Source organism: Lissotriton helveticus, chromosome 8, assembly GCF_964261635.1.
Source record: "Lissotriton helveticus chromosome 8, aLisHel1.1, whole genome shotgun sequence".
Lineage (NCBI taxonomy): Eukaryota > Metazoa > Chordata > Amphibia > Caudata > Salamandridae > Lissotriton > Lissotriton helveticus.
This window is the reverse complement of record NC_136069.1, coordinates 416,974,137-417,002,011: the sequence shown is the minus strand read 5'-3', so window position 1 is coordinate 417,002,011 and position 27,875 is coordinate 416,974,137. Positions and strand designations below refer to the sequence as shown.

The 27,875-nt window shown below is 48.0% G+C and overlaps 1 protein-coding gene across 4 annotated transcripts in view; it reads left to right on the top strand.

Annotated features, from left to right (window-relative positions):
* The window catches only part of ATP7B (ATPase copper transporting beta), a 535,606-nt gene that overhangs the window by 57,464 nt on the left and 450,267 nt on the right, over positions 1-27,875 (top strand). Inside the window, exon 3 of one of the 4 annotated variants that reach the window (XM_078657265.1) lies at positions 10,326-10,406. The exons of the other annotated variants lie outside the window; for them this stretch is intronic. The gene's annotated coding sequence lies outside the window, so the exon portion shown is untranslated. The remainder of the gene's footprint in view (positions 1-10,325; positions 10,407-27,875) is intronic. 4 annotated transcript variants of the gene reach the window in all.

Below are 27,875 nucleotides of genomic sequence, written 5' to 3'. Positions count from 1 at the left end.
TTACATATTTCCCTACGTGCAATAAGAATTAGCGTGAAAAATAAAGCCACCTGTGTCCCCCTTAGCCCATCTATAAGATCAGTGTCCAAACCAAAAAAAACCCTTACAACATTGAGACTAAGTTTCATCTTAAAAACGCTCTCCAATGTACTCTCAATAATGGCCCAGAAGGGACCAATCATAGGGCAATCATAAAAAACATGGATATCGTCAGCCTCTGGCATATCACATCTGGGGCACACAGGAGGTGGGTTGACAAATTTTGCAATTTTTTGGGAAGTGTAATAAAGCCTATTTATAACGTAATAGTGGTTCTTTTTGAGGGAAGCAGATTTGACAAATCTATATAAATATTGAAGAGATAAATTGTACAGGTCAGCCGAGGGGGCCTCCAGGATAGAGAGTCTCCATTCAAGATATAACGGTGGAGCTAGCATTTCATCCGCCTTAATCAGTTCCTTATACAGAAGTCCCACTTCCTTCTTCCTGTGACTCGGGGCCTGAAGCGCCAACTCAATGTCCCAATTTCCACCAATGTTGTCTTTCTTAGCGGAATACCACGAACAGAGTTGGATATATTTAAATCTTGAGAGAGAATCCCCAATCCTAGACCGCAAGATCTCCCAAGGAAGTACCCCCTCAGATGATACTAAATCTGACCAGACTGCTATTCCCGCTCTCCTAACTGATAGAGACAGGCTATCCTGGAGCCATAGCGGTGTACCTGGGGAATCCCATATAGGGGCAAAATCCGAGTAATTTTTTTATATCCCAGCATCCCTTAACTCTGTTCCAAAGTATCAAGGCAGATTTTAATACCTTTAGGCGAACCTTTTTGTAAAATCTTGGTGCACCAAATTTATACAAAAATCCAGGGCCACCCCCTTCCTGATCTAACATCGTATTCAAAATCTGCTCCAGTGAGAATTGTCCGGGCTAGTTAAAAGGGTTCGGACATTTTTTAGCTGAAAGGCAAATTCATACCACACAACATCCGGGAGTGCCAGCCCCTACTTTATCAGTCTTTTTTTCAGCTTTATCCAAGACATCCGGGCGTTCTTATTTGCCCAGATAAAACTGCCTATCTTCCCCTGGATCTTTCTTAAGATTTTATTATGGAATGTTAAGGGTATCGTGTTGAATAGATAGGTCAGTTTGGGCAAGATGACCATTTTGACCAGGTTGACGCGACCATATATTGTTAACGGAAGATTTTGCCATCTCGAAAATAGGTGATCAATATCTTTAGCCACCTTTTTCAGATTAATTTTCGCTATGTTGTTACGGTCTGGTGTAATTAATATGCCTAGGTACCTAAACTGGTTACTTTGGGCTCTCTCCCCCCGGTCAACTCCCCAGCACATTATTTCTGTTATTGTGCTGTTTATCAGGTAACCAGAATATCGACCATAATCTGCCATAATCTCCTCGACTCTGGAGAAGACCTCTGCCGGGTTGCTGGTATAAACCAATAGGTCATCTGCATATAAAGCCAGCTGGCAACAGTAATCCTTTATTATGAAAGGTGCGATTTGATCATCTAACCTCAATGCGTGTGCCAGAGGGGCGAAATGGGACACCCCTGCCTTGTTCCCCTCCTGATACTAAAGCGTGGTGACAGAGAGCCGTTCAATAAAATCGCTGCCGAAGCACCCTCATAACATCCTCTTATAGTTTGAATAAAGGTTGCTCCGAACCCCATAGTGGCGAGAACATCCCAGAGAAATCCCCAGTTGACACGGTCGAAAACCTTCGCAGCGTCATAAGCTGCCACCGCCAATGGCTCCGACCGTGCCACCGCAAGATCGATGTTTCCGATCAGCTGTAAGGTTAGCTCGTGGATATATCTCCCGGGGATGAAACCCTTCTGGTCCGTGTTAATCAAAAGCGGGACCAGCTTGGCCAATCTCCCTGTCAAAACACTAGTGAAGCTCTTATAATCCGCGTTCAGTAGGGAGATTGGTCTATAAGAATCTGCCCTAAGGGGATCCTTCCCCGGATTTAAGATTAACACGATGGTAGATTCTTTCCAGGACGGCGGAATTCTGCCTTGAGGACTATAGATGTAATTGAATAGCTCACAAAGTTTTGGTACCAGAAGATCCTGGAGTGTTTTATAGACTTCGCCTGGGAGAGCATCAGGCCCTGCTGCTTTATTATTTTTGATTTTTTTTATATGTAGTTTTATTTCTTCTTCTGTAAAGCGGCTATTAAGCATATTGCAACCGTCCTCTGCTAGGCCTGGAAGAGCCTTGCTTTCCAGCCACCGTAGAGTGGTAACAGAATCTGGAGAGGCCTCTTCTTGATATTATTCCGAGAAGAGGGAGAAAAAACATTTCTCCATATCTTCCTGATGGCAAGATATAGTTCCCTGCTCATCGATTATTAACCTATTGACATTGTTCCTAACCCGATCTGCTCTTATTTTCCCTGCCAAATGCCCCGGCCTTCTCTCCAAACTCGTAGTTTTCCATTGAATATGCAGCCCACTGAGCCTTAACTTTCTGGTCTAGTAACCCTCGATATTCTAGGCGTAGACATTCTATTTCAGCCAAGACTTGTGACAAGACATCCTCTTGGGCGTCTAATCTCCGAGCTTCCAAGGATGAGATTTTCTCTTCTATCGTCCTAAATTTAGCCGCCTCTTTCCTATTACTAAGGCTAGTTAGGCTAAGGAACTGACCTCGCATGTGAGCCTTATAGGCGTCCCAAACAAATTCAAGCGGGGCTGAGCCTATATTATCCAAAAGGTAGTTAGTGGAAGAAATGCCAACCGCTGTGACAGTGGCCTGATCATTCAAAACTGCCCTTTTTAAGGTCCATCTACGAGTTGTTGAGATCCTAGCCCTTCCTATATTGATTGAAAAGGAAATGGGGGCACGATCGGACAAAATGCTAGGTAGAATTTTAATATCTAGCAAAGCCTCTAAACATACTCTATCCATCAAGATGTAATCCTGTCTTGAAGCATGCCCGTGTTTTTTACTAAAGTATGTAAAACCTGGCACCGAACCGTTCTTAGCTCTCCAGGTATCGATTAAGCCAAGTACATGTATCATATTCGTCATGGCACGGCGAGATCTCGGAGTGGTGACTACCCAATGGTAACTAGAACGGTCTTGCCGTGGATCAAGAAGTATATTGAAGTCACCCCCAATAATCATCGGGGCGCGCGCTTCAGCCAGGTTGAACTGTACCTTCTGCAGGCAAGCTGGATCATCTATATTTGACCCATAATAAGAGACAACAGTCATGACATTTCCACTAAAATCAGCCTGTGTTTGAACCCATCTTCCTGACTGGTCTGATGTAGATGACCTTATAGAACCTCCAAAACCAGCCTTAATTAGAATTGCTACACTCTTATTTGCCGTCGACTGCTCCGAACAGCAGAAGGCTCCAATCCATCTAAGTTTTCCAAAGATCTCTTCACTCTCGCAAAAGCTCAAGTGGGTTTCCTGAAGTAGGACTACTTTGGGCAGTAGATTGCTCTAGATATTTAAAAATCATCCTGCGTCTCCTTATACAGCGAAGGCCATTAACATTCCATGATATAAAATCCAAATTATTGTGGGTCATAGAGTAATCTACATCTCCTCCCTCCTGCCTCAATGCTGATATGGCCTTCTATCCAATGCTGTTTAATTTGGGGTTCTTGTGAGTATCTAAAAGATGAGAATTTTTTTTTTCTTTTTTACCCCTGCACCCTTGCCCCCCCCCCCCTTTTTGCCACCCCCAACCCTCCCCACCTCCCTGGGGAACCCTCCTTTCTTTCCTGAGCATTCCGCTCCTAGACGGATCCCCCCCCATCCTGTGTATGTTTTGTGAAATAATGTATAAAAAAACAAAAATACATATATTACAATTATCCGTAGCGTTGTTACCTAGAGTCAGTATGTAGCACACTTTGTATCTGACCGTTAATTGTCCTGCTAAATTCTCCACATGGTCTGTAACTATATCTCTCACCCCTTTCTTGCAGCCCCGACTACCTGCATCCCTTCTCCACTCGCCCCTTTATTATCTGCTCTTATTTTTTCGATCAAGCTGTCTGCTTCCTCCACATGTCGAATAATATGCATGTGGTTGTTCCACATCACCCGGAGTGAAGCAGGAAATTTCAGCTGTGCACGCGCCCCCAGAGTATTAAAGATTGCCAGCCTCTTGCCCATTTCCCATTGCCTTAATGCTGTAATATGTGAGACATCAGAACGAATTGTAAAGGAAAATGGTGTGGAAAAGGACACTGATTTTATGGAACCTGCTTTAAGTGCCAGCGACAAAATCCTTTCCTTAATGGCGTAAGTGAGAAAGTTGACCAAGATTTTTCTTGGACGTTCTTTCCCTGTATTTCGCCTATAGGGATCACGATGTACTCTCTGGATGTCGTCCAGTAGTTCTTGGTCTGAATCGGAGGAGTCTTTTAAAACTGTCGTTTTGAGCACTGCGACAATAAATGCCTTAATGTCATTCCCTTCAAGGTCCTCAGGAATATTCAGGAATTTTAAATTATTTTTCCTCGAATGGTTTTCGAGTCTTTGCAGATCATCTCTCATCTCCCGGTTCTGCTGGACCAGTTTATCGATGTTAACTTCAGATGTAGTAAGGGCTTCTTTGAGCTTAGGCATTTCCGCTTCTAGGGCATCCGTCCTTATTGAAACTTCTTCCACTTTTTGAGCCAGTGCCTCACAGGAGGCCTGGATGGCTGTCTGATTAGCCTCCGATGTAGTGAACCGCCTCCCTATGTCGTCTCTTAGTCCCAACAGAATATCTGCCAGAGTTTGGGGGATGGATGGTGTAGATAATGTTATGTCCTGGGAGGCACTATTAGGGACTTCCTCTTTGCATCTAGATATTTCCTCCACTTGCTCTGTATCTTGGATATCCAAAGCCGAGAAGCGATTGGAGAGTTCCACTGCCGTATGCACCATTTCAAGCATATTGATTGTGGGGGTGGGGACGACTGTGGAGATGGACAAGACTGAGTTAGTGTAGGTGTAGATGAAGAATTTACATTAGCTATCTCCTCCGTAGGAACCCCCTCCCCGGTAGCTTCTGTATCTTCAATTATTGAACTCGTTGTAGCCCTCACCGCAGCCATCTCCTTTGTTCTACCTGATTCACTGGCAGAAAGAACCTTATAATAGGATTTCAGTGATGGAGTTACTCTCAATACAGCTGGTGGCCCGCCTTTTGTCTTTTTCTTGCTCTTTCCTTTCACTGGCGGTGTGTCTGATCCGCTGTGATCTCCTTTCAATCAATCAATCAATCATGCCATTTGTATAGCGCACTACTCACCCGGGAGGGTCTCAAGGCGCTTGGGGGGAGGGGTATGCTACTGCTCGAACAGCCAGGTCTTGAGTTGTTTCCTGAAGGCGAGATGGTCCTGGGTCAGCCGAAGGTGGATGGGGAGGGAGTTCCAAGTCTTGGCAGCCAGGTAAGAGAAGGATCTTCCTCCGGCGGTGGCTCTTCGGATGCGTGGTACGGCTGCGAGGGCGAGGCTGGTGGACCGTAGCTGGCGGGTGGGTGTGTAGAAGGTCAGGCGGTCGTTGAGGTACTTGGGGCCCAGGTCGTGGAGAGACTTGTGTGCGTGGGTGAGGAGCCGGAACGTGATCCTCTTGTCGACGGGGAGCCAGTGCAGGTTCCTCAGGTGGCTGGAGATGTGGCTGCATCGGGGCACATCCAGAATGAGTCGGGCGGAGGCGTTCTGGATGCGCTGGAGTCTTTTCTGTAGATTGGCTGTGGTTCCGGCGTAGAGGGCGTTTCCGTAGTCCAGTCGGCTGGTGACGAGTGCCTGGGTGACAGTCTTCCTGGTCTCGGTCGGGATCCAGCGGAAGATCTTGCGAAGCATACGCAGGGTGTTGAAGCACGATGAGGAGACGCGTTGACTTGTCTGGTCATCGAGAGGGAGGGGTCCAGGATGAAGCCCAGGTTGCGTGCGTGGTCGGTTGGCTTGGGGGCGGTGCCCAGGGCTGGGGGCCACCAGGAGTCGTCCCAGGCGGAGGGCGAAGATCCCAGGATGAGGACTTCCGTCTTGTCCGAGTTCAGTTTCAGGCGGCTGTCCTTCATCCACTCGGCGACGTCTTTCATCCCTTCGTGTAGGCAGGTTCTGGCGGTGTCGGAGTCTCTGGTGAGGGAGAGGATCAGCTGGGTGTCGTCGGCGTAAGAGATGATGTTGAGGTTGTGCTGGCGTGCGATGGCTGCGTGAGGTTTCATGTAGATGTTGAAGAGGGTGGGGCTGAGTGAAGATCCTTGCGGGACGCCGCAGATGACTTCGGTGGCCTCGGAGCGAAACGGGGGGAGGCGGACTCTTTGTGTTCTTCCGGCGAGGAACGAGATGATCCACTCCAGTGCCTTCTCTTGGATACCGATGTTGCTGAGGCGCTGGACTAGGGTGCGGTGGCAGACCGTGTCGAACGCAGCGGAGAGGTCCAGGAGGATGAGGGCCACTGTTTCCCCCTTGTCGAGCAGGGTCCGGATGTCGTCGGTGGCTGCGATGAGGGTGGTCTCGGTGCTGTGGTTGGCTCTGAAGCCGGACTGCGAGGGGTCGAGGGATCCGTTCGTCTCGAGGAAGGCGGTCAGCTGTCTGTTGACGATCTTCTCGATGACTTTAGCAGGAAAAGGGACGAGCGAGATGGGGCGGAAGTTTTTGAGATCGGTGGGGTCCGCTGTAGGTTTCTTCAGGAGGGCGCTGATCTCGGCGTGCTTCCAGCTCTCCGGGAAGGTGGCGGTGTTGAAGGAGGCGTTGATGATGTTCCGGAGTTGGGGTGCGATGGTGGAGTCGGCCTTGTTGAAGACGTGGTGTGGGCAGGGGTCGGTCGGTGATCCGGAGTGGATGGTGTTCATCGTGCGGGCTGTGTCTTCGGTTCACCTTCCTTTTCAATGGTATAGCTTTGATAAGGGTCACCGGGGGGGAAATTGATGGTTTGGAGAAACCTGGCACTATATTAGAGGCCCGGTTGCGGAGAGTATACCTGCCGACCGGAGGGGGAATCTTAGATACCACAGGCCCTGGTTTATCTGAATTATCTGGAGGGGGGCCAGAATATAGGCAGGCAGTATCTTGATTGTCTATCTCCATACAGTGCTCCCACACCCCACCTCTGTTGGAGGTCACTGAATGATAGGTGAACACTGTGGGGATGTAGGGCGCAGTATCTGAAATGCCACTACAAACGTCTCCTACTCCTACTCCTACTCTGCCCTCTTGGCCAAGACCTGTATCGCTAAACAGTGCAACCTCCCCAGGATAAAAGTAACAGAATCGTAGTAGCAGCCCCGCTTCTTAAGAGGCACCGTGTAAAATTTACTTTGCCAGTAGGTGGGCTTGCTGTGCCCAATGAGTAGGTTATCCTTCGGCCTATTTTTTGGTACGGCCTCCCCAAATTACTCCTCCAGGATTTAACAGCGCCCAGTTCCCGGAACCAGGCAGGCTCTAAGGGCGTGCTGCCCCCTCTCATCACCATCCGCCTATAGTAGCTTCCATTACCCAGTGTCGATTAAACGTCGTTCGAACTCAGAAATGTTACTAAAGGCTCCAGGCACCGCACTTCCGGGCCCCCCTGACTATAACTATAGAGCCAGGCACCGCTGCTGATTATCGGCTACCAGCTAGAGCAGTGGTCTTCAAACTTTTTTATTCCGCGCCCCCCCCAGTGTAGCAAAACAATTCATTGGGCCCACCCTCAAAATATTTCACAATTATTTTATTTAACTGGCAATGTTTAAATATGTCTAGACTTATTTAAACATTGCAGCTAAGTTCTGTCGCTGTTTTAGAAATGCAAACAAATACATGATTTCCAAACATACTATTCCGGTGAGGCAGGCCTTACTAATGTGCAAAGGAGCCAGTGTGGTTATTCGAAATGGCAGTGTGGGTCTTGGAGAAAATTTGAAGTCCCTTCCCTTTTGACACCTTCTCCCAGCCAGGATTTAAATGACAAAGGATGTGAATGATGGCCCATTACAGACGTGCTTACTGCTGCTCATTTTTTTTGGCTGAAAACAAAGTATAATGTTTCTTTTGGCCAGAGCCTGGCGCCCCCCCTGGGATCACTCGAGGCCCCCCTAGGGGGGCCCGCCCCCCAGTTTGAAGACCTCTGAGCTAGAGGCTATCAGGAGGCTGTATAGGGTTAGGGGCCAGGTCCTGGTCCGGGAGGGGTAGAGAAGGGAAGAGAGAAGAAGCCCACGTACACACACTCCCCAGCTCCTCTGATGTCGGGCAAGCTTTAGAGGTGTCCAAATATCTCGAGCAGATGAACCTCCCTTAAAAGCTCGACGCCTCGACTCCTAGATTACAGGATTGATAAACTGCCGCTGCAGCCCCAACAGCGCTTTCCTACCTTGAGGCGTCGATCGATAACAGTGTGAAGGATTACCCACTCCTGTGTGTCCACATGTCCGCTCCGGATTCCAGATGGCTGTCTAGCTGATATAGTGTCTCCGCGACCGCTACGGAGAAAGCATCAGAATCCGCTAGCCCCCGAGCGAGCCGACGGAGTGAAGCGCCATACACTGAATGGGAGGAGCTCCATCACGGCCGTTAGCTTCCGGCCGTCATGTCCCCGGAGTTAATCCATTTCCAGGATGGGAATGATTTTCATAGTGTGATAAAAGTGTTTTTGTCCGCTTTTCAGGAGCACATAAACTAAGCTTGTACATGCTAGTGTTTCACAGCCACTCACTTCTAAGTTTTCCCTTTTTAAATCATTAAAAACATTTCAATAAATTCATAACTTCCTTTGTTTTTCAAGATGCAAAGAATCTAATGTTTGCATGTTTATCTTTTTCTCACCTCATCTGGGTCATTGAGGAAGCTGTCTCCAGTCATAAACTTTTCACCTACAAATCATTGCTTTCATGTATGTTGGTTTAATTAGTTTTGTGGAAGCAAAGCAAGATTACATCACCCTGATTGCGTGAGGTGATCACATGAACGTTCAGGACTGGAAATAGTGGCCCTTATTTTTGAGGCCCTTACTCTGCAGTTGCATCACTTTCTGAGATGTTGCAGCAGCGTAAAAAATGTGCCATATTTACAAATTGATGCATCTAGGCAGATGCATCACTTTTTAAACTCCTGCTCCTTATTATACCTGCATCAGGTATAATGTATGGGGTCATTCCAGCGCGGAAAAGCACGTAGAAATGTCGCAGTGAAATATATGGGATTTCACTGTAACACTTCTACGGCCTCACTGCATCAAATCCTCACGCGTGCTTGAAGCAGGCGTAAGGGGTATCGCAGGCCTTTTCACATGGGGCTTGCACAATGTGAAATGAAACATTACTAGAATTGCGTCTGTTTCCAGACACACTACAGCAATGCGCCATTTTTGCACCGACAGATACATCAGGATTCTTGACGTACCTGTCAATCCATGCAACATGGAGTGCCGTACAGTAAATACGGCGCATCCATGATGTCGTAATGAGGGCATACTGAAAAGAGTTGCATCACTATTTTTATTGCAGCAATGTGTCACTTTTCATACATGAGGCCCAGTGTTCTTAACTATCTGGAAGGAGGTTATCACCCGGACCCAAGAAGAATCACTCTTTATTTTTTCCCGAAAAGATAGTTGAAGGATTCCTCATGTGGGGTGGAAAGATTATTTTCATAGTGAAGCATCTCAGCTCATACATATTAAAAATAGAAGCCAGTCACAAAAGTGTTGTGGGTTCCAAGGTAGCGGGACTCATGACTGGCACGTGGCTATCAGAATCCTTTTGTTCTCCAGACAGAAAGGGGTGCTTTTAGAAGTAACCATGTGCCTACTGATAGAAAATGGAGCTGAAATGTCATGATACGTGGGAAGAGATGTGGACTCAACCCGAGAGATCGTATTGGGGCCGCAGAATGGCTGAAAGGAGTCCAAACTACTGTTTCTAGGAGTGTGTCTTAAACAGAAAGGCTCACAAATAGGCATGACTTAGTTAGTGAAAGAGCAAGAGACATTGAGCAACTGTGAACTCTTTAAAATGAGTTCGAAACCTTGTGCCTGACTCGAAGGAACATGTGATTTGAAGGACTTTGATGTTTTCAAACTCTTCACCAAGGGCTCCTGCTAAGCGGATTAAAAAGAAACGGGCAGTTTTGGGCTCAGAAAAATGATACTTTAAGTCTTATAAGACTTACAGGACTTATCGAACTATTTCTCACAGAATTTAAAGCCCTAATAGAATAAATCACCATTATGAGACTAACTCTTAAATGGTTAACTTACTTTTAATCTCACTTCCTATTATTTTAGCACTGACCTTTCACTGTTGCCTAATGTATACTTTCTTCAATGTTCATGTGTGCACCTTTCACTTTTTAGAGCTACGTAGCCAATGGACAGCCAAGGACTGGGCTACATAGATATTGCGGACCTTTGGTCGTGGAGTTCTTCTGCTGATTTGTAAGCATTTCAGGGCTCTGGTATAGTACAACATTAAATATCAATGCACAAACAATAGACAACATTACTGTTTAAGGAAGCACTGACCACCAGCTAAACCTCCCATCATGGGTGGGATTTCCTGATCCTATCCATATCACCTCAAGCCTCGCCTCCAAAAGCGCTTAGAGACCTGTTGGTGATTTGCGCTATATAAATACAAATACAAATACATAGTAGCAAAACACTGGGAGCAACTGTGGATACAGCTTCAATCTCCAACCCCTACCGTAGATTTGGATAGAGCGGCATCATTTACCTCCATGCCTCAGATTGATTAAGTGTTAGACTCAGTTTTGAATAAGAATGCTTTTGAGTGTTTCTGAGCAATCAGTAGATTTTTGGGCTTTGTGTTCCATGTTTGTGCTATATATGTGTGTGTATGATTTCTAAAGAGTTCAAGTGCAAGCATCGGCACTTCTATTCCAGAAGTACAGACTATAGGTCATAGTGTATCAATCCTTACCAATCTTTTCCTGTAAATTCTAGGTTGGCATACCCACCGCCACAAAACTAAATGACCCCTGTCATTATATTCCTAACCAGTGGTATGTTTCTGAGCACTGTGCTGAACGTTGTATCCTTTTCTGTGTATAATTAGCAGCCATTTTTTTAGATACTTCGGGGGAGATTTACAAAAAAATAATTCACCGCAGCCCTCCGTGAGGCTGCGCTGCATTGCGTGACAGGGAGGAAGCCGGAGAGCGACTTATCTTCAGAGATATGGCTCTCTCCTCCTCTTTCCTTTGCACCGGCACTGATTATAGCTGCTGTGCGCCACGCATGCACCTTAGCGCCATAGCACTAGGGGGTGTGCATTAGTCTAGCATAGGTTTTGTACAGGAAGGATATCCTTCCTGTACAAAATACAATGCTCAGACACAATGCAAAGTTTTTCCCACTTTGTATGCATGCTGCACAGTGCAGCACGCAGGCAAATTCGGAAAAGGAAGGATAAATGAAAGCATTTCTCCTTCCGTGCTCCTACTTGAATCGAGCGCAGTTTTCTCACGCAATCTACTTCACAATCTACTTCATTTAGTAAATTGGGTTTAGCATGATAACCTCCTCAAGGTATGGCAGGGCTTGTGAATGATTAGGCCCCCCCTACCTGTGCAGGTGTCTGTAAGCTGCCCTGCCTGCCACCATCTGCTTCAGTGAAGAAGTGCTGCGGACAGAGCGAGAAACGTCCCACCGTGTGAACAGAGCCTGAGGACGCATCAACATTTCACCTGCACCGGCATTTCCAGCGTCCCTGGGAAACTGCAGCGGAAGGAGGAGACAGGTGGCAATCGCGCCATCTACACTGTCCTGGGGAAATGAGAGAGAAGCGTGGGTCAGTCTGGGGGGCATCCAGCATGAGCGATACCCCCTCCATGCAGATAACAGCCCACAAAGAGAAGCGCAGCCCGCAGCGATATAAAAGTGCTGTGACCTGTATTTGAAGTGCCAGCACCACAGATCTAACTAAGCGGCCTGGCCAAGACTGACATTGTGAGGAGACAGCCGCCTTGCCGCACCTGCAGCGCAATCCTCACTGCCCTGTCTGCTGCCATCTGTTGCGAAGAGGGAGGCTGCACCTGGTCGAAATTACCGCCCAGTATGTGCAACAACCCGCAGCATCGGGGGAGCTGCCGCAGCCAGCCCCGTTGCCACTCATCACTCGAGGCCCTAACTCTAGCCCTAGCCACAGTCCCCTGCATCCATAGGACCAGAGCGGGTGGCAGATCCTTTTCCTACATTATGGCCAAGACCTGGAACTAACTCCCCCTCTGCATCAGAGGAAGCCTGACACTGCACCTATTTGGAAAGGACCTCAAGACCTGGCTCTTCAGAGGACCACGGAGCTGCTCGAACCCTCAACCCCAGCACATTGAGACCCTCTCTGGTAAGTGGCGCGTTTCAAAAATCCCTGATTGATTGATTGATTGAACTTTGCATGGTAGCAGTGACCTGCACAACCAGGACAGGCCCTGAGAGGCGGTGCAGCCCCTGTGGTGCCACCGCTGTTAGGAAGGCAACCTGATGGCATCTCAGGCCTTTTCAACAAGGCCTGCACCACCGCAGCATATGGAGAAAGACTCCCTGCTGCTAATCCCAATGCAGCAAGCAGCTGAAGACTGCCAATTACCACTGCGACCCTGTTTTGAAGTGGTGGCACCGAGAGGCAGAAAGACTGTGAGAACAATGACTCCTGACACCAGACCGGCCAAGTAAGTGATTCAATGATATCAGTTTGGATAAAGTAAAGCCGCCTTGCTGCCCAGCACGATGCCCGCAGTGCCCCCACTTACCTCATAAAAATGCACGGTGAGCAGTGATGCATTTTTTTCAGCCGATAAAGGTTTGCAGCACCCCACCAGAAGCCCAGGCAACCAAGACTGCAACAACACTAAACAGGGCCCAAGGCGGCATCAGCACAAAAAGAGGAAAGGTGCCTTGTGCACACCTGAACAGCAGCAAAGGTTAAACCGTTACAGCATAAGGGAAGCCTGCCACGCCCTCCCGACGATCTGCAGTGCCACCTAGTGCCTGATCTGGACACTGCTTCCTGGTCGTAGTAACTGGTACGAAACGGCCAGTGCAACGAATACGAAATGTCCCCACAACCTTCACCCTGTGCAGCCAGAGAGCAAGCAGCTGCACCCACCACTAATATTGACTCCCTGCCGAGGCTCCGACCGGGGTCAACAGGGAAAATGACCCACATCAGCATGCCCCACTAGCACTGGCATTCCCAGCGTCCAGGCAGCACTCAAGGAAGGCCGCCATGACCACTGCAGTGCCACCTGGCTGCACATTATCGCACTGCACCTGGACAAAGTCCCACACCTGCAGCCTGGCAGCACTAGAGAGTGTTCAGTGTGCCCACAGCATTAGGAAAGCTGCCGGGGCCTGACACACACTGCAGTGGCACCTGGTGGCCATTTTACGGTTACTGCACCAGCACAGACACACACACGGACACTGAATGTCCCCCACCACAGAATCAGTGGATGAAGATTGAACACCCACCCCCTGTGGTCAGACTGTCATTTGGAGGAGAGAGAGCCGGTGAGTGGGAACCCACTGCGGGAAACACACTGCCAGCAATGGGAGAATCAGAGGAAAGGCAGATGCGAGCCATCCAGAGTCTCTGTCCCTAGTTATCAGGCACCAGGAGAGTACCCCAATGATGCCTAAACAAGGGAAGAGAAACTAACTGCCCTGTGTTTGCTGCCTATTAGTTGCTGCTAGGAGAGGGGAGAGACCAATACCCCTGCAACAAGCCACAAGACACTCACAGCTGCCCCAACACATCCAGTGCTCTGCACAAAGCACTCAAGGACCCTGCCAAGAAGCCCAGAGCTGCTCTGGCCAAGAGAAGCATCAAGGGGCCAAGCAAGGTCCAGTCAAGGTGACAGGACCAAAAAGCAGCCAAGCCCCCCCATGAAGGTACAAGAGGAACGTGCATGGAGCGCACAACCCCCAGTGGCTGTTTGATGTCACCGCAAGTAAAGAAACTGCCCCACTCGCCCTCAGTGGTGGGGGGGAACGCCAAGCACCTGAAGAGGGCAACCACAAAGGTGTGCCAAGAGCCGCACTCTAAAACCTGACTTCACCTGCAGGCGCCCATGAGAGAGAGGCATCTCCACAGAGAAGAAGTAATGCTGAAGGCAGCAGGGAGAGCCTCGACATCTCCAATGCACCAGTGAAGCCTTGCAGTGGGCCAAAGACAGCACAGTGTGTCATCCCTCACACTGCCCCAAGACAGAGTCACCAGTGGCCCAAGATAGGCTGGAGGAGAGTCACACACTCCTTGTGGCAAGCTGCCACTGCAGCATGTGCTCCAAAGATATGAGACACGTGGCCGAATGCCACATCGCACCGTAAGCAAGGAGCATGTCAAGTGAAGTGACTGACCTTGCCAAGCATGCCTGAACAGAGGCAGGTGCCATGACGGTGCAGGCTCGAGGCGCAAGCTCATGGCGCAAGCACAACGCCCTCTAGTGAAGAAGGTGACCTGCCATCCCGGTAGAGGAGCACAGTGAAGACCCCGGAGGAAGGGATAGGACTGGCAAGAGGTCCGTGTAAAGAAGAGTGACAATCCTGTTACCATGAAGAACCGGATGACCACTGGTGAGCTGGAGAGACCGAGGGTAGAAGAATGAGGACTCGCACCACTGCAAGACAAGAGTGCACCTGGAGACACCAGACAGCCATCAAGGCAGACCGACGTCCCTGGAGACAGCTCATTGGGCAAACCAAATGTAAGCTGCAGCTAGCGTGCACTACGTCTCTCTCTAAGGATTCGCAGTGAGACAGTCCATTCCCGAGCGTCGGTAGTCTAAGTCGGATGGCATCCCCGCTCCCGAATGCAAATACCACAGGTAAATAAGATCCTCAACAAGACCAATATATGTGGCTGCGAAGTCCCTCCAGACATCCTCTCTCCCAGCAAGTTGCCACCACCTGCTGTCTAGGTTCAATGGCAACCACAACATCACTGCCATGTGCATCACCCCATCCAACCAAGGAGCAATATCATCACCGAGGTGGAGCCTTGCACCTGCAGAAGAACCAAGAGACCAAGGCATCGAAATGAGAGACCAATTGTCCAGGGGCTATGTGACTGTCCATGTGTCCATGTATCCTGTTGGCAAGCCCACTTACCATTAAGTCACCTACCCTGGCAGTTGCACAAACAACATCATCGAATCCTGTCAGTGTTCCTGCAGCGCCCCCCCGGCGCCCCACAAGCAGCCCTGCACAGTCCACATGGTGTAGTGGCTGCCACACAAAGACCTCAAGGACATTCCTGCACCCAGGGATCCTCGCACGAGGGATGGTCTAGAAGCGGCTTCATCGACAAGGTACTGGGAGGCACTGCGGCCTCAGGATAATGTCCTGAACATCATTGACACTATTTCAGCCTTAGCAGAGTGGTCATCGTAGTGCCCAGATACATCTTGCACCATCGTTTAGTTGACAGACACCAACAGCATCACCGCCAGAGCACACAAGTTCATTCAGCAGTTTGTGAGAGGACATTAATCTGACGGACAGGTTGCCAAGGAATCCGGACTCCATTGATGCCTTCTGGCCTCCGTTAGGGTTACTGCAGAGGGGCGCTGTACTAGTCATTTTAACTCGGAAAGGGGGTCAGGCAAGGGTGTATCCTGGCCCGCTTCTTTTTAAGGTATATATAAATGCCCTTGAACCTGCTCTAAAGGAGGCTACCCTTGACATACCGCGCATAGGGGAACTGGGTATCCCAGTTCTCCTCTATGCGGATGACGCTGTCCTTCTTTCACGGACAGGGGTTGGATTACAGCGGCTTCTGGATGTATTTGGGAACTTTATGGGATCCTTGGATCTTAAAATAAATGTAAAAAAGTCCCAAATCATGATTATGGGGAAGTGCTCTAGGAAAAAGCAATCTAAAACTTTTTTCTGCGGCAAAGAAGAACTTAGCAGGGTGCCCACATTCCTCTATCTGGGGATTACATTTGACGAGAGAGGGAATTGGGGCCCGCAGCTTAAAAATAGAAATATTTCCTTTGCAAGAACTACCTCTGCACTCCAGGGCTTTACGAAAAAACTTGGGGCTAGGCCTATAGCAGCACTAATGAAGATCTATAAGGCAAAATGCCTCTCAGTAGCCACATATGGCAGCTCAATATGGGGATATAGTTCCCCTGATTGTTTACAGGTGACCGAAAATAAATTTATGAGATCTGTCCTTTCAGTGCCACAGTCTACGCCCTCATACACTATCCATTCTGAATTGGGGGTAGGCTTTATTTCTGACATGATAAGCATGGCCCCTGTATTATGCTGGTTGAAGACCTGGATGAACCAGGAAATCTCCCTGAACCATGCTTTCATGAAAGATTGTCTCCTTCTAGAAAACTATAGTAAGAGTGAGTGGCTGATTTACATTAAAAATACCCTGACCAAACTAGGGAGACCGGAGCTTTTCTCCTCTCCGAGTCAATAAGATCAAAGGATATTGCTCTAATTAAGGGAGCAATGGCAGACTTGCGGTCTCTGGAGAGAGAGGAACTCAAATTATAAAAAATCTACTGTAAGGGCTAATCTCATTATTGCCAGCTCATGTGGTCCCAAAACCTACCTTAATGTGGTGAACCGTCCCTTCCATAGGTTTCTCCTAACCTGTTTCCGTTTTAATCTGATACATTTGAACTTAGGACTGTTTCCTTCCTGGAGCACCCCCGAAAAAGCACCGCCGTGTTCCTGTGACAACTTTTCAACCCAGAACACAATGCACTTTTTGATGTTCTGTAGTCACTACACGGAATTAAGGATGAAATTCTTGGTCCCAATACTTAAGGAGGGGGGCTTTTTGCAGGTCAAGCCTGCCCTCCTTTACTTGCAATTATTACAGTCCACTAGGATCATCTTTCATGTTGCAAGTTTTTTGGTGGGTGCTGTAAGGATTAGAAATAAGAAAAACTGTCTGACTAATTGTATATAAATGAATTCGGATGTATATATGTATGATGATCATATTCCAAAAATTGTCTGGGGGGGCACTCTAAAAGGTTAATGTTCTTATTCTATTTATTGTGTTTTTAATCGATGAAACTTTCACTCTATGAATATTTCTGGATGATTTTTAATTGGACTATGATTCTGTTTTTTTAATTCTGTATTAACGAGTGTATTTAATTGTATATTTTGTATAGTTCCATTGTATTTTTATGATATTGATTTATCGAAATAAAGTATTCTGACTGACTGACTGACATTGATGCATTGTTCATGACCAGTGGACTCTGGTTAAATCATGGGCGTGTGCCGTGATTCTTGGGTGCTCCCAGCTGCACCTGTCCACTATTGTCCCACGGGACCAAGCGACTGTGTGTTGTCCATGTGAATAGTTTGTTTCGAGAAGTTGGACTTTGTTTTATTTTGAATACAGTTTGAGAGGAATGTAGTGTCCTGCTGGATAAATTCTAGTGTCTCAGCAAACACATGGGAGTGGACACACATGCACCTCACACCCATCCATCCCAGGTGTCATGAGTGATGTGACCCTGCTAATAAAAGGGCCCGTGCACGTGCTCGAGGCCAGTTCCAGTACCCTACCACACTGAGTGTGTGTCCATTAGTAGCATGTGGTCCCAAGGGACACAACACTACACTGAGGGAAGCGGTGGCTTTGCAGTGCTACCGCTGTGAGACATTGGTGAAAAAGAAACAAGCATTTGCAATGCAATAGGTCTCTCATTTGCGAGAGTTTAAGCTATTGGCATTGTAAATGATAATGCGTCGTTCTATTTATATGTTTTGATAATGAACACATAAATAAAAGGCATTGTAATGTACAATGCCAATAGCTTAAACTCTTGTAAAAGCGAGACCTATTCAAAGAAGCAGCCTCCCTTGTCCCGGGCAGCTTAGAAAGTTAAAATGTGCACGGCGGGCTGAATGTTGCAAGAATGCATGTCGTGCCTCCAGTAGGAGAAACAATTTAAAGAAAATAGTGCTTACAGACTAAAAAAGATTCACCAAGTAACAACCAAAGTAAAATGGTCAGTCCTCATGGGAGGTTACGAATGAAGACAAGCTGGTACTAAGGAGGCACTAACAAGCCTATTAATGAATCGGAAGCCAGCATTTACGAAGGACAATGACACAAGCCAATCACAAATATATGCGGAGAGTGGGCGTGGCTTCTATTCCATACTCCATTACATCTTGGCTCGCAGAGCAGTGCATGCGCTGCCCAGGCTTGACCTAGAAATGGGACACATGGCAGACCCCAGACAAGACGGAGCACCTGTGGTCCCCGCACAGTATGAAGGAGATGCTGGGACCACTCCCCCAGTCAATGGTAGGCCTGTATTTCAATGTTGACCCTGTCCCAGCCCGCGGAGGCCTCAGCTTAAACTGTTTGGTTAGGGAGATTAAATCGCCCTCCGGGCCGCCACGTTTGCTTCGTGCCCTGCCTTGGGAATTGGCCATGTCGCCCTTGCAGAGTATGTGGCCCCGTCCTGAGTTGGAGGGGGGCACATGAAGCCAAGGACCTGGGACCCTCACCTCTGAGGCTATTGCCAGAGGGGAGGATCGGAGTGTGGAGGCACCTGCTGGCACAGCTCAAGAGGTGATTGCTCGCTCCCATTCAGCCTCCTTCAATGGTGAACCACTAGATGATGTCTATCATCACCTGCGGTGCAGAGACTGGGAGGTGGGGGGCTGGTGCCTATTGCGACACTGTGAGCAGCCTCTACCACTTGGGGAATTTCCCGCCCCAGGGGCTATGGATAGCCCAGAGGTGATCCAGTTGTCCCTACCATCCAGGAACCCGGTGTTATTGGATGCACTAGTGACTCACCTTTAGCATGACACAATCGCGTGATAACCGGCCCTGCACAGGAAAGTGTGGCGGGGAGGTCAGGGTGCCTTGAAAGACATTGACTGAGGGAAGCCCTATCTGCTGCCCTGGAGCGACTCTCCTGACAACTCTATAGCGTGGGAGCTACCTGCTGATTCCCGCTTGGTGCAGGGGAACAACCGTTGTCCAATCGCTTGTCCTTTCCTGTATTGACTATGGTAACACCACACTCGCTGGCACCCCTAAAGCCCACCTAGCACCGCTCCAATCTGTCCTCAACCTTGCCGCCAGACTTATCTCCGATTGTAAAAATTCGACCACATCTCTCCGGTCCTAAAAAACCTCAATTGGCTCCCAATAGAAGGTAGATCCACCTACAAGATTGCATGTATCACGCACAAAGCCCTTCACCTAAACACCCCCTCCTACCTGGCTGAGAAACTGCAAAAAGCTGGATGCTCCAGGTCCCTGAGGAGCACAAACTCCCTTGTCCTAATCCCTCCCAGACTCAAGCACAAAAAAACCCGAGTCTCGTGCTTTTTCTGGGAACGCCCCCATGATCTGGAACTCTCTCCCCAAAGATCTTCGATGCAACCCCTCCTACCCTCTCTTCAAAAAAAGACTGAAAATACTCCTTCACAACAAATATTGGGGAACCTAACCTCACTGATGTCTGACTCTCTACACTCCTTGCTCTCTGATTCTCGCCTCCTCCCCAACCCCTTCCCCGCCTCTCATTCTGCCTCTCCCCTTTTCTTCATTCCCTTCTCCCTCTGAACTTCAACACCCCCTCTCCCTATTGATCTCCATCACCCCTAAACACCCAGAACATTCTATTACCCTATTTTATGTAACTCATGTTTCAATGCACATTGTTGTACTTTATTGTAATTGTTTTACCTATCTTGTAAAGCGCTCTGATACCCCCGGGTCCAGTAGCACTATATAAAACCTTGGAAATAAATAAATAAATAAATAAAATAAATACTGGAGGTGAGCGGCAGTGATCTAATTTACTCCTACACCTGACATTGACACACGATGAGGAAAGATAGATTGGAGAGTGGGGCCCAGCAGACAAAAAATGACCAGTTTATGGCCCTGCAACAAGCATAGGGGCACATTTTACTATGCCAGAAAGTGTGGAGGGCCTGCAGGCAGCACAGATTGAGGCATTCAGTGCAACAGTCCAGGCATAAATAGAAGCTGTGTCGCAGAATGTCAGCATCCTGTCGGTGGACCTCTGTAAGGTGGCAGACCATTCCCTGGCCACGGAAAAAGATGTGATCAAGCATCAGAGGGGAGGTGCCTCTATCCCAGCTAAGATGGCCAACCTCGCAGCCAGGATGGCAACTTCGGAAACCGGGGCCAAAGACACAGAGGGCCGCTCTTGGTGATGCAATCTCTGATTTGTAGGCTTCCCGAAGGGGGCAGAAAGGCAGAGTGAGGAGTTGTTTCTTGAACGATGGGTGGTGATGATGAGCCCCTCAGCCCAACTGTCCACATTCTTCGTAGTGGAGAGAGCTCATCGAGCCCTGGCGCTGAGGCTACCAACTGGGCCACTCCCCTGTACAAAATTGCAAAGTTATTAAACTACTGAGACCGGGACGGCATTCTCTGTGCAGTCCGACAGACCGGACATCCCACATTTGAGAATCATGTGATCAGCATTTTCCCAGATTATACTAGGCAAATGCAACAGATGCGTCTGATCTTAGAGGGTGAAGCAGAAATTAAAAGCAATGGGTATGCTATACTTGCTCCTATATCCAGCAAAAATGAATGTGATCCACAATGAATGCTCACATTTCTTCACCATGCCTGAGGATGTCTGGGACTGGTTGGAGATCTGAGGAGATGGTTGGACCACGGTGCTGACCCCCATGGATTATTTGGGTGTACGGGGGGATCACAGCACTCTTGACAGGTGTGAAGATGCAAACGCCAGGGAGGCGGGCCTCCCAGTCATCCTCCAGAGTAGTAGTTCGACAGGATGGCACATTAGATCTGGCGCAACAAAATCGGAGAGGGAAGCAGAGAGAGCTCTGGTGGAGATAGTGACGGCCTCCAATTCTAATGGGAGTGCTGCAGATGTTGTGTATGAGAGTCGACAACTGCGAGTGATTTTAGATGGAGCTGATTATGCAGACACTGATGTCCCTCTGGGGTGATCGTTCATCATACCTTTGATCCTGGGAGGCTGGAGCCTGAGACGGCCGATGCATGGGGCAGGGCAATGGGGTCCCCGGAGGTCCAGCTGTAATGTATTGGTAAACTGGCTGGCAGGTCCAATGCTTGACAAGTGGTTATGAGTGACTGTGTTGATGTGTGCTGAGTAACACGGGCGGAGCCACTTCTTTTTCCTCCCCCGGTAACCCTTTTCCGGCAGCTTTAGTTGTTTTTTGGTTTTGTTTGATTGGTTTTACTGAGTATATGGTAGAATGGTGCCTTAGTGTGACGTTTCTAGGAGAGTGATAGTTGCATGGGTTGACAGAGCGAGGGTGTGACTGGTGTGCTCTGAGTGTGTACTTGGGGCTGTTCTGTGCTTGTGGGTGGCAACAGATGTTAAAGTCGATAGGTGCAGCTTTTTCCCCAGAGATTACTGAGCTTGGAGATTGACTGACGACTGTGATAGTTCTTTTTTGTTATTGGGGTGCTCTGATATTCTTGGGGAGCAAAGATTTGTTGATTGGATGGGAGACGGAGAGTTGCTATGATTGGGAAGGCACGTGTTGTTTCTTTGTTTTTATTTGGTGAGTTGGCACGGGGAGTTCTATTTGCATTATGTTGTTTTCTTAAGCCGCAGTGCTGGCGTGGGGGTAGATGTGGGTGGTGGGGTGGTGGCTGTGGTTAGGGCTGGAGGGTGAAATTATTGGTACGTAAATACATGGCGGCCAGATATAACTTAGTAACACAGAATTTTCGGGGACTCAACTCCTACGTGAGACGATATAGAGTACAGTCCTACCTGCAGAGACAGAATGTGCATTTTGCTTAAATACAGGAAGCACACCTAGTGCAGAGTGAGGTACAAAAGAAATAGAGGGGGCAGTTATACTCTGCCAAGTACTCCAGTTATGGCCGGGGGGGCTTGATATGGGTCGCCCCACAGGTTCCATTCCAGGTTCAGAGCTTTAAAGCCAACTTTGAGGGAAAATACCCTTTACTATACTGCTTATTGGATGGAAGGGAGAACTTTTCCGCTAATATGGACAATAAGGTGTTCTTTCACGAGGTGGACCGCAAATGACTCCCTCTTATGGGCTGGGGACTTCAACTATGTGCTAGATGGCAATTGGGACTGGCACCGCCCTGGGAGTTAGCACAAACCCAAATATAGTGTATGCGCTCTGTGGAATGATGGAGCGCATGCAATGCATAGATGTATGCATGCATAGGGAATTTACGTGCTATGCTCCAGCCCACTATACTTACAGCTGCCTTGATAGGTTACTGATCTCAGAGGACCTCACAGTTGAGATACTGGATACTCGAATACTGGGTAGATTCCTCTCTGACCATGCACCGTTGCCTTAGAAGTGGGGGGGGGGGGCAGAACTATGCCTACATTTTATGATTGTTTGAAATTGACAAATTGATGAGCAATTGTGGAGTGAATCTTTGAGATTTTGGATAAATAAATGATACAAAATAAAAAGGGAAATAACAAATAAAATATATTCTATATTTTTTTCCTTTGGCCACATATGTCGAGAAAAATATGTATGAGAAGTTTATGAACTATTGATGTATACGCAGGGTTTCCAAGGGCTTAACCTCTAGAAATAGTTTTGCCCTGCCATAGGAACCATAACTGGAAAACAGGGGGGTCCTTTTTTATATAGTTCCTGGGAACCCCCACCAGGAGCGAATGTACTTCCTTATTTTGTGTTTCTCTTAATGAGAACAAGTTAAAAAACAAATAACATAGCTGGTGAATTTCAATGTTTTTTTGTTAAGTTGTGTTATGTGTTTTTGTTAATCACACTATCACCCACAAAGGTATCCTAGTGCAGAGCAGGTGTGTGTGCCTAGCTCTGCCTATGGGAGGTTGGTTAATTGAAAAGCCAGATCTTCTGCTTCTTGAGGAATTCAGGGAGAGGAGGAGGCTCTTATGTAGAGTGGGAGCTTGTTTCATGCTTTAGGATCAATGTAAGAGAACATCTGTCCCTCTGATCTGGTGCTGTATATGCTTGGAATGTGTAAGTTGAGGAGCCCTGCAGAGCAGAGGTGTCGGTGTAATTGGTGGAAGGAGATGCTACTGTTCAGGTAGGTGGAGCCTGAGTTTTGTAGTGCCTTGAATGTGTGTGAGGAGTTTGAATTTAGCACGTTTGTGTGTATCTGTAATCAGTGTCTTTCCTTGTTGTGTGATGTAAATTCTGTGTGGGAGGTTTAGGATGAGTCTGGCTGCCGGATTCTGGACGGTTTGTAGTCTTCTAGTGAGTTGCGGTGTAGAGGGTGTTTGCAATCTCCAACTTGCTGTTGCCTCATAAATAAAACACACAATATGGACGGAATGTTGCCCCCAGTCACAGATCTGGGTTTAATCCATCGTTATTTTGCTCACCATGCCACCCCAGTTCAGACATGGCCATATGCAAATCAGTCTTGACCCCGTGCCTCATGGGAACTGCCCAGCCCGAACTGCCAAGCCATGTCTTCCCTGTAAATGTAAATGTATTGCAACTTATATAGCGCACGTATCACCCGAAGGCATCAAGGCGCTTGCTTAGGGAACCCGTCCTGGTATTCCCCTGTGAGATACCCCGGCAGGGTATCCACAAGGTGAAAGCCAGGCATCCCGCCGCGAGGGGCCGTAGTGGAGATTAAGCAAGCTATTGCCCAGAGTCGCAGAGTGTGACCCCGTGAGTCGAGTAGGCACCGGAGCGAGAATTGTCGAGTCCGTGTAATTTTTGAGCCCGAGACCCGCCGAGGCGGGGAATCGAACCCTGGTCCACGGCCGATCTCAGCTTCCGGGTCTGCCGCCTCTAACCACTGAGCCACGCTTCTCCACCCTGGACCGGAATCAAGCATCATAGGACCGGTTTCTGGCTATCAGCCATCACCAGCCAGGATAGCTTGACTCCAGTGGCGTAGTGAGCACGGGACCCACGTCTGGGCATACCCTTCCCACATAGGGCAAACAGCAAAACACACAAGATGTTTTGCTGTTGACTCATAAGTGACAGTTTTTCTAGTGTTGCTTGGGAGCCGTTTGAAAATCTTCATCAGCATCTTCAGGGTGTGGATGTAGGATGCAGTGATGGCGTTGACTTGCGCTGCTATGTCCAGTTTTCTGTCAATGATTATTCCAAGGTTGCTGGCATGGGATTTGGGTGTGAGGGTGGGTCCAAGTTTGGCCTGCCACCAGTTGGAGTCCATGGTGAGATGTTCTTGTTTATTCACTACACACGTCTAGCCGATGTTGAGCTTGAGACTGTTGGTTTTCACCCAGTTAGCGAGTTCAGTCATGTTGACGGTGAGTTTGTTTCTTGTGTTGGGCTCTTGCCCGAGAAGGAGAGTAAGAATTGCTTATCTTCTGCATCGGAGAATATGTGTATGTTGGGTGCATTGATGACATTCATGTACGCATTGGAGAGGGTGAGACTAAGCGATGAGTCTTGAGGCTTTCTGCAGATGAGTTATCAGGCTTATGAGGAGTAAGGTGCAGGATGACAGCTTGTGTTCCATCTGTTAAGAAGGAGCCGATCCAGTGGAGAGTGAGTCCTTGAATGCCAATTTCATGCAGGTGCCTGATGAAGATGGGTTCTAAGGCCATGTCAGATGCTGCAGAGATGTCCTGGAGAATGAGGGCTGCTGTGTCTCTTCAGTCAAGGATCATGCAGATGTTGTCTGGGGCAGCGATGAGTACTGTTTCTGTACTGTGGTTGGACCTGAATCTGGGATGCATGGCGTCGGGGAGCTGGTGGTTTGCTGAGGTGGTCAGTGAGGCGTAAGCTGATTTGTTTTTCTAAGACCTTTGCTGAGTATAGTAGGAGGGAGAAGGGTCTGTAGTTGGAAAGCGTGGCTGGGTCAGAGGATGATTTCCGCATGATGTGGCATATTTCCAGGTGTACAGGGGTGGGGCTGAGTCGATGGAGGTGTTGAGAATGGGTGTTAGTGCTTTGCTGATCGGTAGAAGTCCTTTGGTGAAGGCATGGTGAGGGCAAGGGTCAGGTAGAGTCCCTGAGAGGATAGTCTTCATGGTAGCAGGGATTTTGACTGTAGTGATTGCAGGCCACGAGGTATGGGGTCGTTCTTCGGCAGTGAAGAGAAGTTGAGTTGCAATGATGACAGGGTCTGGTTGAGGGTCAAAGTTGCTGTTTATGGAGGTGATTTTGTTACAGAAGAATTCCAAGCGTTTGTTGCAGCAGTCGTATTGGGTGGTGATGTTACTGGAAGCACAGGAGTCATTGTGAAGTCTTTGATGGTGGGTAAGATTTACCTGCTAATGTTAGTTCTGGTGTTGATGTGATCTGTAAGAGCTATGCGCTATGTGCTCCGTATCTGCTGGTGGTAGACTGATTTTAAGATGTCTTTATCTGCAGTGTCTCAACTTGTTCTCCATTTGTGTTCCAGTTGCTTGCAGTGGCATTTCTTCAGCCTTAGTTCCTCTACAAACCAGCTGGCCTGTGGTTGGGGTCTTGCTGTTGATTTGCTCTTGAAGGGGGCCAGGATGTCTGAGTATGCAGTGATCCAGCTATTGAGTTCCTTGATGACTTTCCGCACATCATTGGTGTGCTCGGGCAGGTGCTCGAGTCCAGTCCTCTTCTGAGAGGCTTTTCCAGCTGCAGCAGGTGGTTCTGGTGGTGATACGTCTGTTATGGTGTAGGATGTGTATGCTGAAATTGACGGGGACTTGGTCTGTCCAGGTTAAAGTTGCTGATTGAGGAGAAAATCAGGTCCTATACATGTCTGTCAGAGTGGCTGGCTTTGGTAATGTGGTGGGGGAGGCCAAGGTTTCTGAAGTTCTCTAGAAGGGCCGTGGAGTTTGGGTCAGTGCCGTCTTCTAGCTGAAAGATAAGGTTTCCAAAGGGGAGGAAGGTGCTGGCGTTGATGATGAGCTGTGCGACAAAATCTGTGATGTCGCTGGTGAAATAGGTGTGGGGTCATTGTGGTCTGCGTATGAGGGTTCTGCCCAGGGACAAGTTACCTGTGATGCTTATCTTGAATGTGCGGTTTTTCATGTTTGTGGTGGGGTGCACATGTAGGTGGTGCAGCTGATGGTGTCTTTGAATATAATGGCGACTCCACTTCCCGGCTTGTGCTGATGAGCTTGCCTAGTGATCTTGTAGCTGACACGGATAGCTGTAGCAATGTCCAGTGCCAAAGTTGGTTTTAGCCATGTTTCCTTGAGAAAGAGCAGGTCCGGAGCATGGTCATGCAGGTTCAATATCTCTGTAGCAAGTTTGGTGAGATCGCTGGTGTTGAGGAGGATGCATGCGACTGTGGAGTGTTGTTTAAATAGTAATTGGCCTGTGTGAGCATGTGAGTGGATCGTGTGATTGTTAGCGAGAGGGGTGCTGTTGGTGCATGAGTGGTGAGTGTAAGGTTTGGAAGAGTGCTTGAGAACTTGCAAGAGGCATATGTGAAAGTTCCTTCCGTTTTGTGCAGTCCAGTGTGGAAGTAGTGCGGAAAGCGGCCGCTGGGGTTAAGAGCATGGGGGAATACAGCAGGGTATCGGTGGGTAGGGGAAAATCAGAGTTCCTGGCTCTGGGCGCAGTCCAGGTGCAGACAAGCCTAGATGAGTTTGCCTTTGGTGTGGCTGCTGCACGCATCTGCGCAGCAGCCACCATTAAATAGTTCATGGAAGGAGTTTTTTTAACTTTAGTTTTAATCCTATTTCAACATATATCTATAATGTCACTTTAACCTTTGTTTTTTTCCTATGAACTTCTAGTTTCTTTTCTTGTAAGCCAAGATAATATTACTATATCTAACTATAATGTCACTTTAACTTTAGTGTGTGTGTGTGTGTTGTGTGTGCGTGTGTGTGTGTGTGTTGTGTGTGTGTGTTTGTGTGTGTGTGTGTGTGTGTGTGTGTATTCACTAAAAAAAAATGTTACAGGGACGTTATAGTTAGGGTCAGATTTACTCATACAAAACCAGAGAAATTCAGTCGTAATAGTTACCTGAGTTAACTATAACTCGCACCCGCACAATGCACGGCTGATGATCTCACATATTACTTATGACATGGTCGGTGACATCACTGATGACTTATGACATGGTCGGTGACATCACTGATGACATCACTGATGGCATCTCAAATGACATCACTAATGACATCATCCCGTGACTGTTTTTAAAACGTTCACGAGTGATAAATATATATACTACGGTGTATTGATGAATCAGTGGGTGTATGAGTGTCTGTATGGATGACTCAGTAGGTGCATGACTAACTGTATAAGTGAGTGATTAGGTGTCTCAGTAAATGCATAAGTGAATGACTGGTTGTGTAAATGAGTGTGTCTGTCAGTTGATATCTACATGGGTGTATGAGTGTGTTAGTGGGTACATGAATAGCTATATGGGTGATTCATTGATTGTATGGGCGTCTGTGTGTGAGTGAAGAGGTGTGTAACTGCCTGTATGGATGAGTGAGTGGGTCAGTCAGTGGCAGTATGGGGTACTGTGTGGGTTTCTCAGAAGCTGTATGGGTGAGTGAGTGTTTGTATGGCTGTGTCTGTGATTAACTGCATGTGGCGGGATGGGTGAGTAAGTGGGTATGTGAAAGGCAGTATAGGTAAGTCACGGGGTATATGAGTGACTATGCATGAGTGAGTGAATATGAGAGTGGCTTTATGGATGAGTGCGTGCTTCTGTCACTAACTGTATAGGTGAGTGAGTATGTGTTACTATTTGTATAAGTAAGTGGGTGTGTGTGTAGCTGTGTTTGGGTGAGTAAGTGACTGTGTTATTGACTGTATGGGTATCTAGGTGTGTGAGTAGTTCTATGGGTGACTCACTCAGTGTGTGAGTGCCTGTATGGGTATATGAGTGGATATGCCAATGGCTGAATGTGTCACCTATTGCTGCCACTGTGCTGAATATACCTTAGGAGCAATCTAAAAATACACAGGCGC